Source organism: Varroa jacobsoni, unplaced genomic scaffold (assembly GCF_002532875.2).
Source record: "Varroa jacobsoni isolate VJ856 unplaced genomic scaffold, vjacob_1.0 scaffold_86, whole genome shotgun sequence".
Taxonomy (NCBI): domain Eukaryota; kingdom Metazoa; phylum Arthropoda; class Arachnida; order Mesostigmata; family Varroidae; genus Varroa; species Varroa jacobsoni.
The window spans coordinates 3,379-15,692 of record NW_019212988.1 but is presented as its reverse complement, the minus strand read 5'-3'; the positions used below and the strand labels follow the sequence as shown (position 1 = coordinate 15,692).

The 12,314-nt window shown below is 40.6% G+C and overlaps 1 long non-coding RNA gene across 1 annotated transcript in view; it reads left to right on the top strand.

Moving 5' to 3' along the window:
- Positions 1 to 11,553, top strand: part of LOC111263820 (uncharacterized) — a 16,283-nt gene extending 4,730 nt beyond the window's left edge. The window contains exon 2 of the long non-coding RNA XR_002682468.2: positions 11,067 to 11,553. This is a non-coding gene — a long non-coding RNA (uncharacterized LOC111263820). The remainder of the gene's footprint in view (positions 1 to 11,066) is intronic.
- Positions 11,554 to 12,314: the final 761 nt, after the last annotated feature.

The following is a 12,314-nucleotide window of genomic DNA, read 5'->3' as shown; positions in this document are numbered from 1 at the left end:
AAAGGTACAATATTACCCTGAGCGACTTCTATCGTTAGTATTATAGGTCCCTACAGGAATGACGTCACCTCCAATTGCCCTCTCCCCTACTGGAGAGATATCCACTATATAAGTGGACGCTTTGCCCAAACAAGTAGAAATGGATTACGTCAACAATAGTGCTTATACTCTTGACGATATTATACGTGGCATGCTTAAGCAAGATTATTTTATCAGAGTAGTTAGTTTGGAGTTGAAGAGACTTAAAGGAGATCTAGTTTGCGGAATAGGAAATCCGGTCAGAGTTAATAGGAAACTCCATATCACTAAGATAAAATTACAAGTAAGAAGAAGGATTGTTATTGGTGCAGCCAAGGACGCGTACTGTGAAATTTATCGTCAGTACTTACATGGAACGGCCCTTGCTTAGGAAACCGTATCGACCGTTGGGAAAACCAGGAATAGGATTAGCGATAGCGCACACTCTCCCTGTTATTGTAGGGGCAGCCGTTAAAAACCCTGGATTCTTTCGAAATTTTATTTACGCGAATCCGCCGTTTGCGGGTCCAGCTGTTTATAACGCTGTTAATATGGCATTACGGAAGCGTGTTGTTACAAGAGTTAGGAATCAACGGAGGAAACGTAGACAGAATCGTCGTTATAATCGTAAGAGGTGTTATGCGGTTAGGAGGCGATATAGGCGTGAACGTGCTCAAATTTACACAAGAGTTTGTAAAGATTATGATGGAATAGTTACAACTTTAAGTAGACCTTTTAATTATAGACCTACCAAAGGCTTTTACCACGAGTTCGCTGGGTTTTTGAGATGGTTGGCAAATACATATATACAAACAATTGCTTGCTGGCGAGTATAGAATATAGGGTAGTATCGATGATTGTATTATAACTGTCCATTATTATACGAACCATCATGACCATATATACTGAAATCGTCAAGGTTCTTGTATAACCTTAACTATTATACTACCGAATGTATAAGTAAACTCTTCCACGGAAAAGTGTAGCTGCGGTTTCGTACGTAAATGTCTTGAATCGACTTCCTTCTATAGTAGAATTTACCAAATAATCCATCAATGCGTTTGTAAAAATCGACACGTGTACAATGTTCTTTATTTTTTATCTTTGAGCACTTAATTACGAAAGAAGTTGAAATAACCGCAACTTTGCCGTAAAAGCTTGAAGGTTTACCATATAAATTATTAATAAAGGTTTTTGATGAAGTATCATAATTGCGTACCTGGTCGTCGTAACCGAATAACTCGGCTGAAAAGCTAGAAAAGAATGGTGCACAGTTGTTTGGCTCGATGCTTTTCACCAAATGTCATTATTAAGAATATGCACCAGATACAAACGAAGTGCACTTTCGTCTTTTATTTATTATCTTGAGTCTAACGACAGACTTTTTTGCTAAATCCGTCGTTTCGATGCTCGTCTATGACCGTATCGTGTATTTATAGCCCCACGGCTTTAAGAGAGCTTACTTCCCGCGCGTCACCACGATGACTTCGCAGCTTTCAAGCACCTCAATGATGATTCAAACGACAACAGGGGAACGTTATTAAATAAATGTTTATAGTAGTATTAGGAAAAAAAAACGTCTTGACAATACCCACAAGCTCCTTCTGGGTTTGGAACGGAAATGACGACCATATTTTGTATTCTTATACCTGTTCATATTGTTAATAGACACTGCGTACAGGAACTACGCACAGTCACTAGATCGAGTGAGTCACAGTTCTTAAGTGATTTTTATTAAGCCACCTGCGGCTGCTTCCGTTCCCCGGTTCCCGGAAAGCCCCGTTCCGGTACCACTTCAACGGTGTAACGGTACGGGGAAAGATGCGCATTACTGATACCCAGCTTGACAGGCGTTCATTATCACTGCCATACATCTTTTTGGCCGATTTTTAACATTTCCTCAGTACACAATTGGTGGAGCTCACACTTACGAACAATAACGTATCGGTGACGTATGATATCTCTGAAGTTGCTATGGTTCTGTCCCGTGGCTTCCGTCCACTCGATTTAGATCGACATGGTTGTCGTTGCGCCGACCATATTGGTCTGAGCAAGTAGTCGATTGGCAGATCGCATGCCTAAGAGGAACGGAAGACAGGAACTTTCGCTTTACACCTTTTGGAGGGATGCGTCTGCTAGGTAGCCCGATGGAATTCTGAGCAGGTGGTAAAGAACGTTTTTCAAAAAAACGTGCTAAAGGAAGCAAAGACTCACCGAAAACGGATCAAGAATATTGCCACAATACACTACGAGCTAGATTAGAGACTCTGATGGACAGATTAAAATTTGAAGTCTTTTATTGCAGCTTCGTTTTCGTTTTCTCGAACGAATATAGGATTTCATATTAACAAAGCATGAATTTCTTGCTATTTCTTTCTACCTCTGTGTGCGCATAGCAGAAAATTTGTTCGCTCATAATATATTAATAAACATTAAAAAAAATGTTCTAACTCTTTGCCTAACGTACGTATAGCCGCCACCCATTAAATTCGAGAGTTTGATATTATTTATCGGTTCGTTGGTATGTATTGTAACTATATATAGCCGATACCAAGCAGAAGTGTCTATTCGTGTAGTAGACTGCACGCATTTTCATTGGAGAGAAAGTATTACGATTTATGATGTCTAGGAATAATAAAAGCCGACAGTATATACGTTATGATCGCTAAATATATATAAGCAAATATGTGTAAGTATGTTAACTTTAACTTATATCCCAGTGATAAGTAAGCAATTGATCTTGAAATGACCTTGACCTAATGCTTCTTACAACACTTTACCTGACTCCAAATTTAAGATGCGTTACAATTATTCGAAGGTAAAGTTACCGTACGACTTCCGTTGGCTTCTCTAATTTTGCCTGTTTTCTTTTTCAGTCACAAATTTTAGAAAAGTACTAATTATGAATCATAAAGGCGCGACAGACGTCTTATATGGCAACCGACAACAAAAAACTAAGAAACGATTTGATCGAACAAATGACGTAATATTGCAGTGAAGGCATTGAATTTATCGCCATCGATGAGTACACTACAGTTATGGGTAGCACTAATAGGGAACATTATTAGAAACTATAGGCACACAAAGCTGAAAAGCATACAGAAAATGCCCTGCTACGAAGATGGGCGCGGGCATCTCGTACCACGGCTCTTGTAGTGTTGTCCAAATGACTCCAGAACCGGATTCTGTGAGGCGCTGCAGGCCGAGGGCCGGCCAAAAGCCAAAAGCCTATACTGCAATATAACGATTATCATTGTATAAAATCCCTTTTATTCAACCCACTTTGCGATTCTTCAGCGAATCGCCTGTCCCGCTGAATCTCCCATGAACGCACTTACCAAACATGCCTTGCCGCTTTTTAGACACGGGTTAATATTAGCCTTTACAGATAATACAGACGACAAAATTCGGCCTCAGCGTATATTCGACATACAGAGTACTGCTCATTATTTAGTGATGCGAATCATTAATCTTTCACTTTATCATACCTTGTTTTGCCTGTTTACGATTAACCTTTATGGACTTTATTCTTTATTCTTCAAGGTTCCATGGTGAGTACTGTCTAGCTTGTGCCTTCATGGGGCCGAATAATGTTCAGGCGTCCCAATCAGAAGACAAGCGAGGAACGTTCCCTGTTAATTATGAAGAGAATACAAAGCAGCTCGTTAGTGGGGCAAGAGCACGAATTAGATGCTGATCTGGCGGATAGGAAGTCCTCAGTCGGGGTCCTAATATGGCGTTGCCAGTAGTCCTGTCTACCAGCATACCGAACGTCCTGGAGGAGTCGCTTTGAACGAATTGAGCAAAAACGTAGACGATACGCGTAGAGGGTGCCAGCGGGATACATTGAAATATAGCGGCGGTCTAGCAGAGGTCGACGGGGGATAGCCCTCCTCCGTCGAAAAGGTGGATGCCAAGGACATCAGAGGATACGGAAATTGAGAGGGTGTCTTTGGGCCCCTATCCGAACAAGGCAGAGCGCGCTATCCGGAGATAGCTTCTTAAGGATCAGGCAAACACAGTGACTCATCGGGGCTTCTCTTATTGTAGACGTTTCGCGAAGTCTTTCCCTTACAGGGAGACTTTAGTAAGGCTGTAAGTCATTTCGAGACGAGCCAGGAGCTAACCAACCTACTCTTGGTATAAGCTATAGGCTCTTTCTCTAGGTCTAAGACCCTCTTTGTTACCCGACAAGTCCTTTTACATTTCCTTCCTTCATTGCATCCGGTTGTCAGCTTTTTCCATCAATTTTATATCTCAAGTTATGCTGTACATATGTACGCCAACAGCGCGGTAGCTCGACGAGACAAAAGCGACTATAGTTTAAGTTTATGTCACGCTATTGTATACTGACAGTCTTTCAACTCCAGAAAGAAATCAATGCCAGCTGGAAAGATATAGACAGAAAATAGCAGATGTGCCCGATTTGTCGGCACCAGATGAAGACTTACTCTGCGTTAAATCTAAAAAAACCAACAACGGCTGCTCTATCTCATCAACGATTCAGGGACGCGACGGAAAAGGAAAACCCTCGAGAGGGAACTGTGTCATTCATTCCACTCATTTGTGTCCTTACATCGTTGTCCTTGTAGTGTATGAAACCTTGCTAGGCCAACAACTGTTCAGGCAAGCTAATTACAAGTGAGCGCCTCGCAAAATAATTGCTGCCTCAGTTTCTGCTAACACTAGTTTATGGCCGCATGTTAGGTGGCCTACGAGAATTTTCCTCTAAAGTATATTGAATTCGCTATCTAGATGCTGCAGCTCTCGTGAGTGGCCCCAAACCATTTAAGGGTTGAGTACTATATGCGTCATTGCTAGATCACAGTGGGCAGTTATATGCCCCTTACTGCGGTCAACAATTACTGTTCATTGCTGTAGTCTAAAGCGAATTTATCATCTGATCCCAGAAACGGAAAGGTCTACTTATCTGTTGATGCCTGAACCCAGATAACATGTGATTGAGAATTAGCAAACAATATAGTTTGACGGAGTTGTTCCAATTTTGTATTGGACCAAAACAATATCTGATAGTAATATATATATAGTCAGATCTAAATGTAAGAGGATCTTATTAATCCTCTTATATTTAGAGAATGTGAAGCTGCAGTAGAGTAATTCTATTTGCTTCTTAGACTGTCCAACGGTTTTTGAGTTTCGCAAAACGAAATACTTTTTTCTAAAATCAATTTTTTCACCGAGCCATATTTTTCCTTCGTTGGTAGACATATTTGTACCGTGCATATTTTATCAAGTAAGCGAAGAGTGTTCCTTTTAGACTCGATGAGAAACTATATAGTTTTCTTCGTTTTCATTACTTTGACTATACACGTTGACGATCAAATCACTGAATGATTTAGGTCTCGATGAACTAGCGTTCTGTCTGTGGATTGTTTCAACGTATTGAACGTGTCAGGTTCGTAGGTATACGGTTGTGGTAAACAATTTATTGTGCATGGCTTTGCTTTTCTATAAGATTCCCATAGAGATTGTTGTTTCACATAAAGGATCCTCCGTAGCATTCTAGTATCCCTTTGATAGAAAAAGAAAAAACAAAAACAAAAGGATTAGTCATGATTCCGCACTCATCGGGTAGTGCCTAGTGAATAGAGTGGACAATAGATAAATACGTATAGGCCCCACTACGTATGTTGCCACAGTGTCGTCATTGACTATGACAACAATTTAATTCTCCTACAAGCCCAGTTTACAAACTGCTAGTTGCTCCTAAGGATCCAGGTATAGAAGACATGATCATTAAGTAATAACTGACTGAGTGTAGAGGATGAGCGGGAAATAGAGAATGGAAAGGCTATGTAGGAAAAGGGAATTCAGCTCATCAATGATGGCTGATTCTTCACAGGTCTTCCCCAATGTGCGTTTCAGAGACGCCGTCACTTATACAGAAATAAGCTACTTAAATGAATCATTTCTAATACAATTTTAGACCAGTTTCACCAGGAGGATTGATAATAGTTAAAAATTTGGAGATTCGTATTTATATTTATATGTATTTATATATACGAATATATATTTATATATATATAGGAAACGCTATTAAAATGAGTACTGAAGAGAAAGTCGGTTAGGATCGTTTATAATTAGTACAAAGTATAGTCTATACAAAGTATACACACTTATCAACAAAATAAATATTACCGAGTATGAAATATAAATAATTCACATTTACTGTTTGTAACTTTTTAGGATCATACAGTTTGTGTAAATAAAGAAAGCTTTTACTATCCGCGACATCTATCTAACAAAATAAGTACGGCATTGCTGTAGAGATGCGCAAGATCTTCACTTTAGCCCCGTTCTGCTAGCTGAATTCGATATAATGGGGAAAAAAAGGCGCTCTGAATTCTAAGCTTCGAACATCTACACAGTGACGATGTTGCGCCCGTTTTCCCTCTTCGAACCCTTACTTCAATCCGGCAACATGTTTCCTTTGCTATGAAACCGTTCATTGTTCATTGGATTCGGAAAATTCCCCTTGAAAACCCTTGAGCCGTGTTCCGTCAAGCGGCGGGGACAGTGTTTCGGAGAAGGCCGTATTCGTTATATGTCTACGAGGAAACGATTGGGTGTCTTTTGACGTTCGTTGACTCCACGTGCCATCTCTATGAGGATATTAGAAACAAAGCAGAAAACGATATATGAAGTTTCCGTTCCTTGCAACCACTAGGATACGAGCAACCCATTGCCGTCTGACAGCGTTGAGTTTAGGCATCCAATGCTAAAGGGCACAGTTGAGAGAACGTACCGCTAGAAACAGGTATCTCGTTATTGTACGTCGCAGATGCAGTTACCTGAAACGTCTTCTTTGAAACCACAAATGGGGCAGATATAACTGTTTTAGAAAATTGCTGACATACTGGCATACGGGTACTTTACTATGGCAACGAAGGACACGTGCACTGTTGAGCTAGGTATAAGCGTTGTTGAGAAGACATACTACAGAAGTAGCCGTTAGTAACTAGAAGATTCTGCATCTCTGCCCTTGAGATCATCGCATATTCAAGCGAGCCCTTATACGCTGGTTAGCGTATATGGCGGACGGCGTAAATTGAATCACGTTGAAAAACACACTTATGTCTAGAATATGTTTGTTTTTCCGATCGCGATTTTTTTTTTGCACCGATGATATAGAAATATGTGCCAGTGATTCTGACTAATTGTAAAGCTCGAACCGATCATTATACTTAAAGAAACCTCACGCACATGCTGCTTCTTGCACCTATGGCCACATTGGCAACTTGATAATTACAAAAATTTCCGTCGTGGGACGTTTCGTTTCTATTTTTTTTCCAATTTCCCCAATGTCCGAATTGGACAAAGACGTGTAATAATTATAATATTATATTAACATAGTCAGTTTTTACAGTGCAGCTACTCTCTAATGGTTTTATGTTGGCTCTATTAAACGGCTAGCCGTATGAAATCTTTCTTACTTATCCCTGCTACGGCTTTCGGAACCAAGAAGACAACAATGTTCGAAGGCTATCGATCGCCAGCTCGCCTTATAGATGCGATCCTATTATACAGTACTATTAGTTAGTTGGGCTTATTTTCTTCTAGAAATTATACTGCATGAAGTGAGTAAACTTAAGATAATACAGTAGATGTTTATTGTCAAATGCCTGGCCTTGCCTCGAATTGATAGCGGAAGGCTGCCGAACATAGTATGTAATATTGAGTCGTATCATCTGCGAGCTATTAACGGTTACGTATGACTCAGCATACCTACGACTGGGTCAATATGTTTCTCTGTAATAGATAATCGATTGTTGGTTTTATCATTGTCATTATTCTAAATTCGATGGTAATAGCAAAATAGAATAAACCCTATAACCCACCAATGGATTATAACCCCCATCCCCCCACCCCACACCATGTAACAACTGAGAATTTGGGTTGAATTAGCAGGCAAAAATTTATTAGTCTATTTCCGCCTATTGTAGGTGGTGGAGAAATTTGGCAGTTGTGCCCGTATCGATACGCCTGCTATCTTTCACTGTAGCTCTCTAAATAATCATGCTATGGTTATATAGTACTATGCATAGGTATGGATCTCTTTAATGTCATTGCATTGGATGCATTAAGGTCATTGACGGCCATGGATGGTACATGTAATATTGAACAAAATATGGTACACTTTACAGTATACCTCACCTTTAACACGATATTTATTCAGTTTATCCAAATTAAGCGGTTCATGAGTTGGATTTGGTATACATTGTTGATGCGTAGTATTGTAACATAGGTTCGTATGTTCACTGTGCCTTTAAAAAAATGCGGTACGTTTTCAATTCTCCGAAAAGAAAATTAGCTTCATAACATCGATTTTTAGGTGCATCTTAGGCTGGCTGTATGTTTAACTTAGCCTGGATGGCCAATTCCTTTCAAAATGAAGGGATCAAAAAACAGAGATCCGAGCTAAGTCATTAATTAATAAATCAGGCGACAAAATTACAGAACAACAAAAAACGCCGGACTCTGTCGTCGAACTATTGGTGCAAATGGATAGTTTAACTCTGTCTGTCAGGCTCCAGAAGCAGACGCTTGATTACATCCAAGGCGAGCAGGTCTAAATCTTTAATACGTGCCGGGATAAACAAACTGAAGTGCATCTGAGCACTCGTGTTCAGCTTAAGCTTATAGGTATTTACGAGACGTGTTCATGCCACCAAGACGGACAATAGAGTCCATCAGAGGATTTTGAAAAAAAACTGATTACTCCAAGGGCGAGTAGTTTTCGGGTCAACGATGGGCCTTGAGAAAAGGCCATGGGGACCGCCGAAACTGACAAGCTCCACCGTGCAGTTGTTCGATTAGTTGGATCGTGGACTCGTCTGCTAAGACTAATCCGTGCAAGCCGATATCAGTATTTTCCGTAAATAATGATCCACCGTAACAAAAAGAGGGAGCCATCGTATTAGCGACAAGGAAGCGAAGGGACGAAAACGTAGCTAAGCGGAACACCAACACACGCGACTCGACGTAGCGAAAACAGCTTCAGATACGGTTACAACAAAGGAACACTGTTTTCCGGACCAATTCTGAGTATGCGGAAATTCGACGCGCGTTCACGCCGCGAGCGAATTGATCTGTATCAGCAAATTACTCACAGTCTTTGGTTAAGCTGTAAATTGCTCTGAAGGCCGCACAACTGTAACGTGGATGATAATGGTCGTAATTATATGCTGATAATTAAAAACTTTGCATTATCAGACACGCGATGGTGATGATGATGAGGAAAACGCGCTGCTTTCCGTTATTGTGGTAACGATATATACTGAGCCCCCTGATAGCCTGAAACGCTCAAGGAGTTTGGAGAGAAGCCCGAAGGGAATAAATAACTTTTGCAACGTAGCAGTAGGCATGAAAAAAGTATCGAAAAAATCAACTTTTAAAAGGTTTAATACGAAGAGCGAATAACAATCTAGTCACTCCTATATATCTCTATTTTATATGAAAGTTCTGATATCAGCAACTTAGCTCGATATAGACGCAGTTCCCTTCGAGCGCAGCGTTTCGAATAAACGTAAATGATCCGCGCGAGTCGTGCCTGTCCATCGGGAATTACTTAAATAATTATATTGGACTTACTTTCTCAACTCACAGATGCTGCTCCACAATACGGCAATGCAATGAGATCCTCAGAAGAAAATAAAAATTATACAAACTGTTTCTGTGCAAACTTGAATATCCATGAATAATTCCAAGTTGTATTTTCGACAGATTATTACCCGCTAGAAGTTTGATTTTATTGTCGGCCGCCACTATAGAATCACCCAAAAATTCTAGTAAATTAAGCTTATTACAAGTATATGCATAGTTTACCTATAGCTCATACATAGGGCAACATGGGCTTTCACGGGTGTCATTTCGTAGAAACTTGTTCAAATCGTAGTTTTTGTATAGAGAAATACTGTAGAATGTTTTATCGCTATACTTATATAAGCTTTCGAACTCTACAATAGGCTGTTCCTTTCTAAAAATAGGCAGCGCAAAGAAGGAGTCTGTGCGCGCTCATAGATCTCTTGAATTAGTTGAGTCACTAAGCTAGCCATATTATTGCTAGACCTATTTTTAGGTCTGTGTAAACCTACGCACACATCGTCCGTTCCACATGATCATCGCTAACTGATCGATAACGCGGCCTTCATGTCCATATATTTTTGTTTACCTATTCAATAATATGTGCTGTTAATATTACGTACTGTCTTCGGTCAACACCGAACACACATTTGGCACTTCAAAACAATCCAACTAGATGTCCCGAATGTACGCTGAGCGTCAGGGCGTGCACTGGCATGAGCCTCTAAAGCGGCTGTTAAAGTTCGGCTCTGTCTTTCGCATAGTAACTATATATACAAACTATATGGCCCCTTTTTATCTGAACTAATGCTTGTGTCTAGATTAAATATAGGCATTGCTGTTTATTTATATTTGTATGTATATTCATGTTATATAAGCATGTATGCTTATGTAAAGCCGCAGCACCACGGATATCATGTAGTGTATAGCATTATTATGAGACCAAGCGACAGTTTCATCACTTATAGTGACGCAGCTGGTCGTCGTTGATGTCGGGGCTGCTTCTGTTACAAGTTGTCCTGCTGGCCTTGACCAGCGGTCCTTGCTTCTGTTGATGACACCTGCGACAACTAGGATGTTGGCCGATTGCGATGGTAACATAGCTATGCACATATTGTAACAGGTGATATTCTCTTCAGTATCAGCGCCTACGGCCCTACTAGATGTCGCTGCAAACGTATGCGCACCTGCCCATTAGACAATATCGTGGTGAGCCTTAACGAATGATGCCACAACTTCTAAAAGATGAGGTGCAAGGACGGGAGCGGCAGTCTCGGTAAGCCCATGGGGAGTAGGAAAAAAAGAGCGACGACAGTGGGCATAGTGAGGTGTGATTGAGGCGAATTGTTGTTTTCATGATCGCTACTTGGGATTTGGAGTGTGGGCGGGACGAGCACGTAGTTGGTACCATTATCATGAGTTTATCCGCTTTGTCCCGATTCCAGGTATTCCAAAAGGTCGAAGAAGAGATCAAGATGAGACAATTAAAAAAATGGAAAAGGTTTATCGAAAAAGCACCAGCAAAAGAACAGTGGCCGAAAATGAGCGCGGAAATTCTGCCAGAAACAAAATCTGTTGTAGGCGAACGGGATGGTACAAAAGGGCTGGGACTACTAAGCATATATATACGGAGCTGACAAGCATTAACAGGCTAAACACATAAATTAACCTATCGCATGTAGCACAAGCTTACTTTATGTAACGCAGGCACAGTAAAATGAAGGAACAGAAAAAAGACATGTGAGTCGGACTGCAGGACATGTTTGAAAACGGAGATGGTTGAAACCCGGCTAATATTGAAGTACGACGCAGAAAGCCTCTCTTTATCAAAATGGACTCAGAAATTGACAGTCAGCACGAAATTGAGTACAACTGAGGACGATTTTGTCATCTCAGAGAAACTTAAGTTAATAAAACGATAATAACAACTTAGACGCTATTGTAGTTCTTCAAACGCCTGCAGATTTTGAAGTCCATTATTTTATTCTGCCAGATACTATCGTCCGGTAGGCTCTTTTTGATATGGCTACAAGCAGTGCTTCGGTCACATTTACTGCTTTTCTACCTAAGTTTCCTGCTAACAGTAAGAACGGGTGATAGTTATTATCGTCATAAAATGGGTAGCTAGTAGCAGTTTTAGTATTTTAAGCCGTACCGGTCTAATCTGTCATTTAGTTGTTATTATGACTTATTATGCGTATGTATCCTTATCTGACATTGACATCCATGGTCAACACGTCTGAATGAACCGGACAAAACATCAAGAGGTCTCCGTCATGATCACTAGAATTCTTCCTTTCACGCCAACTTTCGACGAACCTCATTGATACCCGAGTGCGCATTCTTGTATATAATGAACCATTCAGAGCAGTGGAATACCATAGTTTCGGCTGTCACTGGCAGGCACAGCCGAAATTCTGCCATGTTCCAGCAATGCGGTAAGCTAAACTAAGAAATCTGTGGAGGCTGGAAACCGTACATAGACATCACACGCAGAGGCAAAATTTACTTCCATTCACCGACTCCGCAAGCAACGTGTATATTCCTCACATAGTTTTCATCGGCAGCATCAGGAATCAGACAGTAAGTATTTTGAGTGCGGCACTTCCTTACATATACGAAGATATATAGGGCACACGTAAAGTAACGTTTGTCCCTGGCCAAGCTCCGGCCCGGATTGCCTTATACCTTTT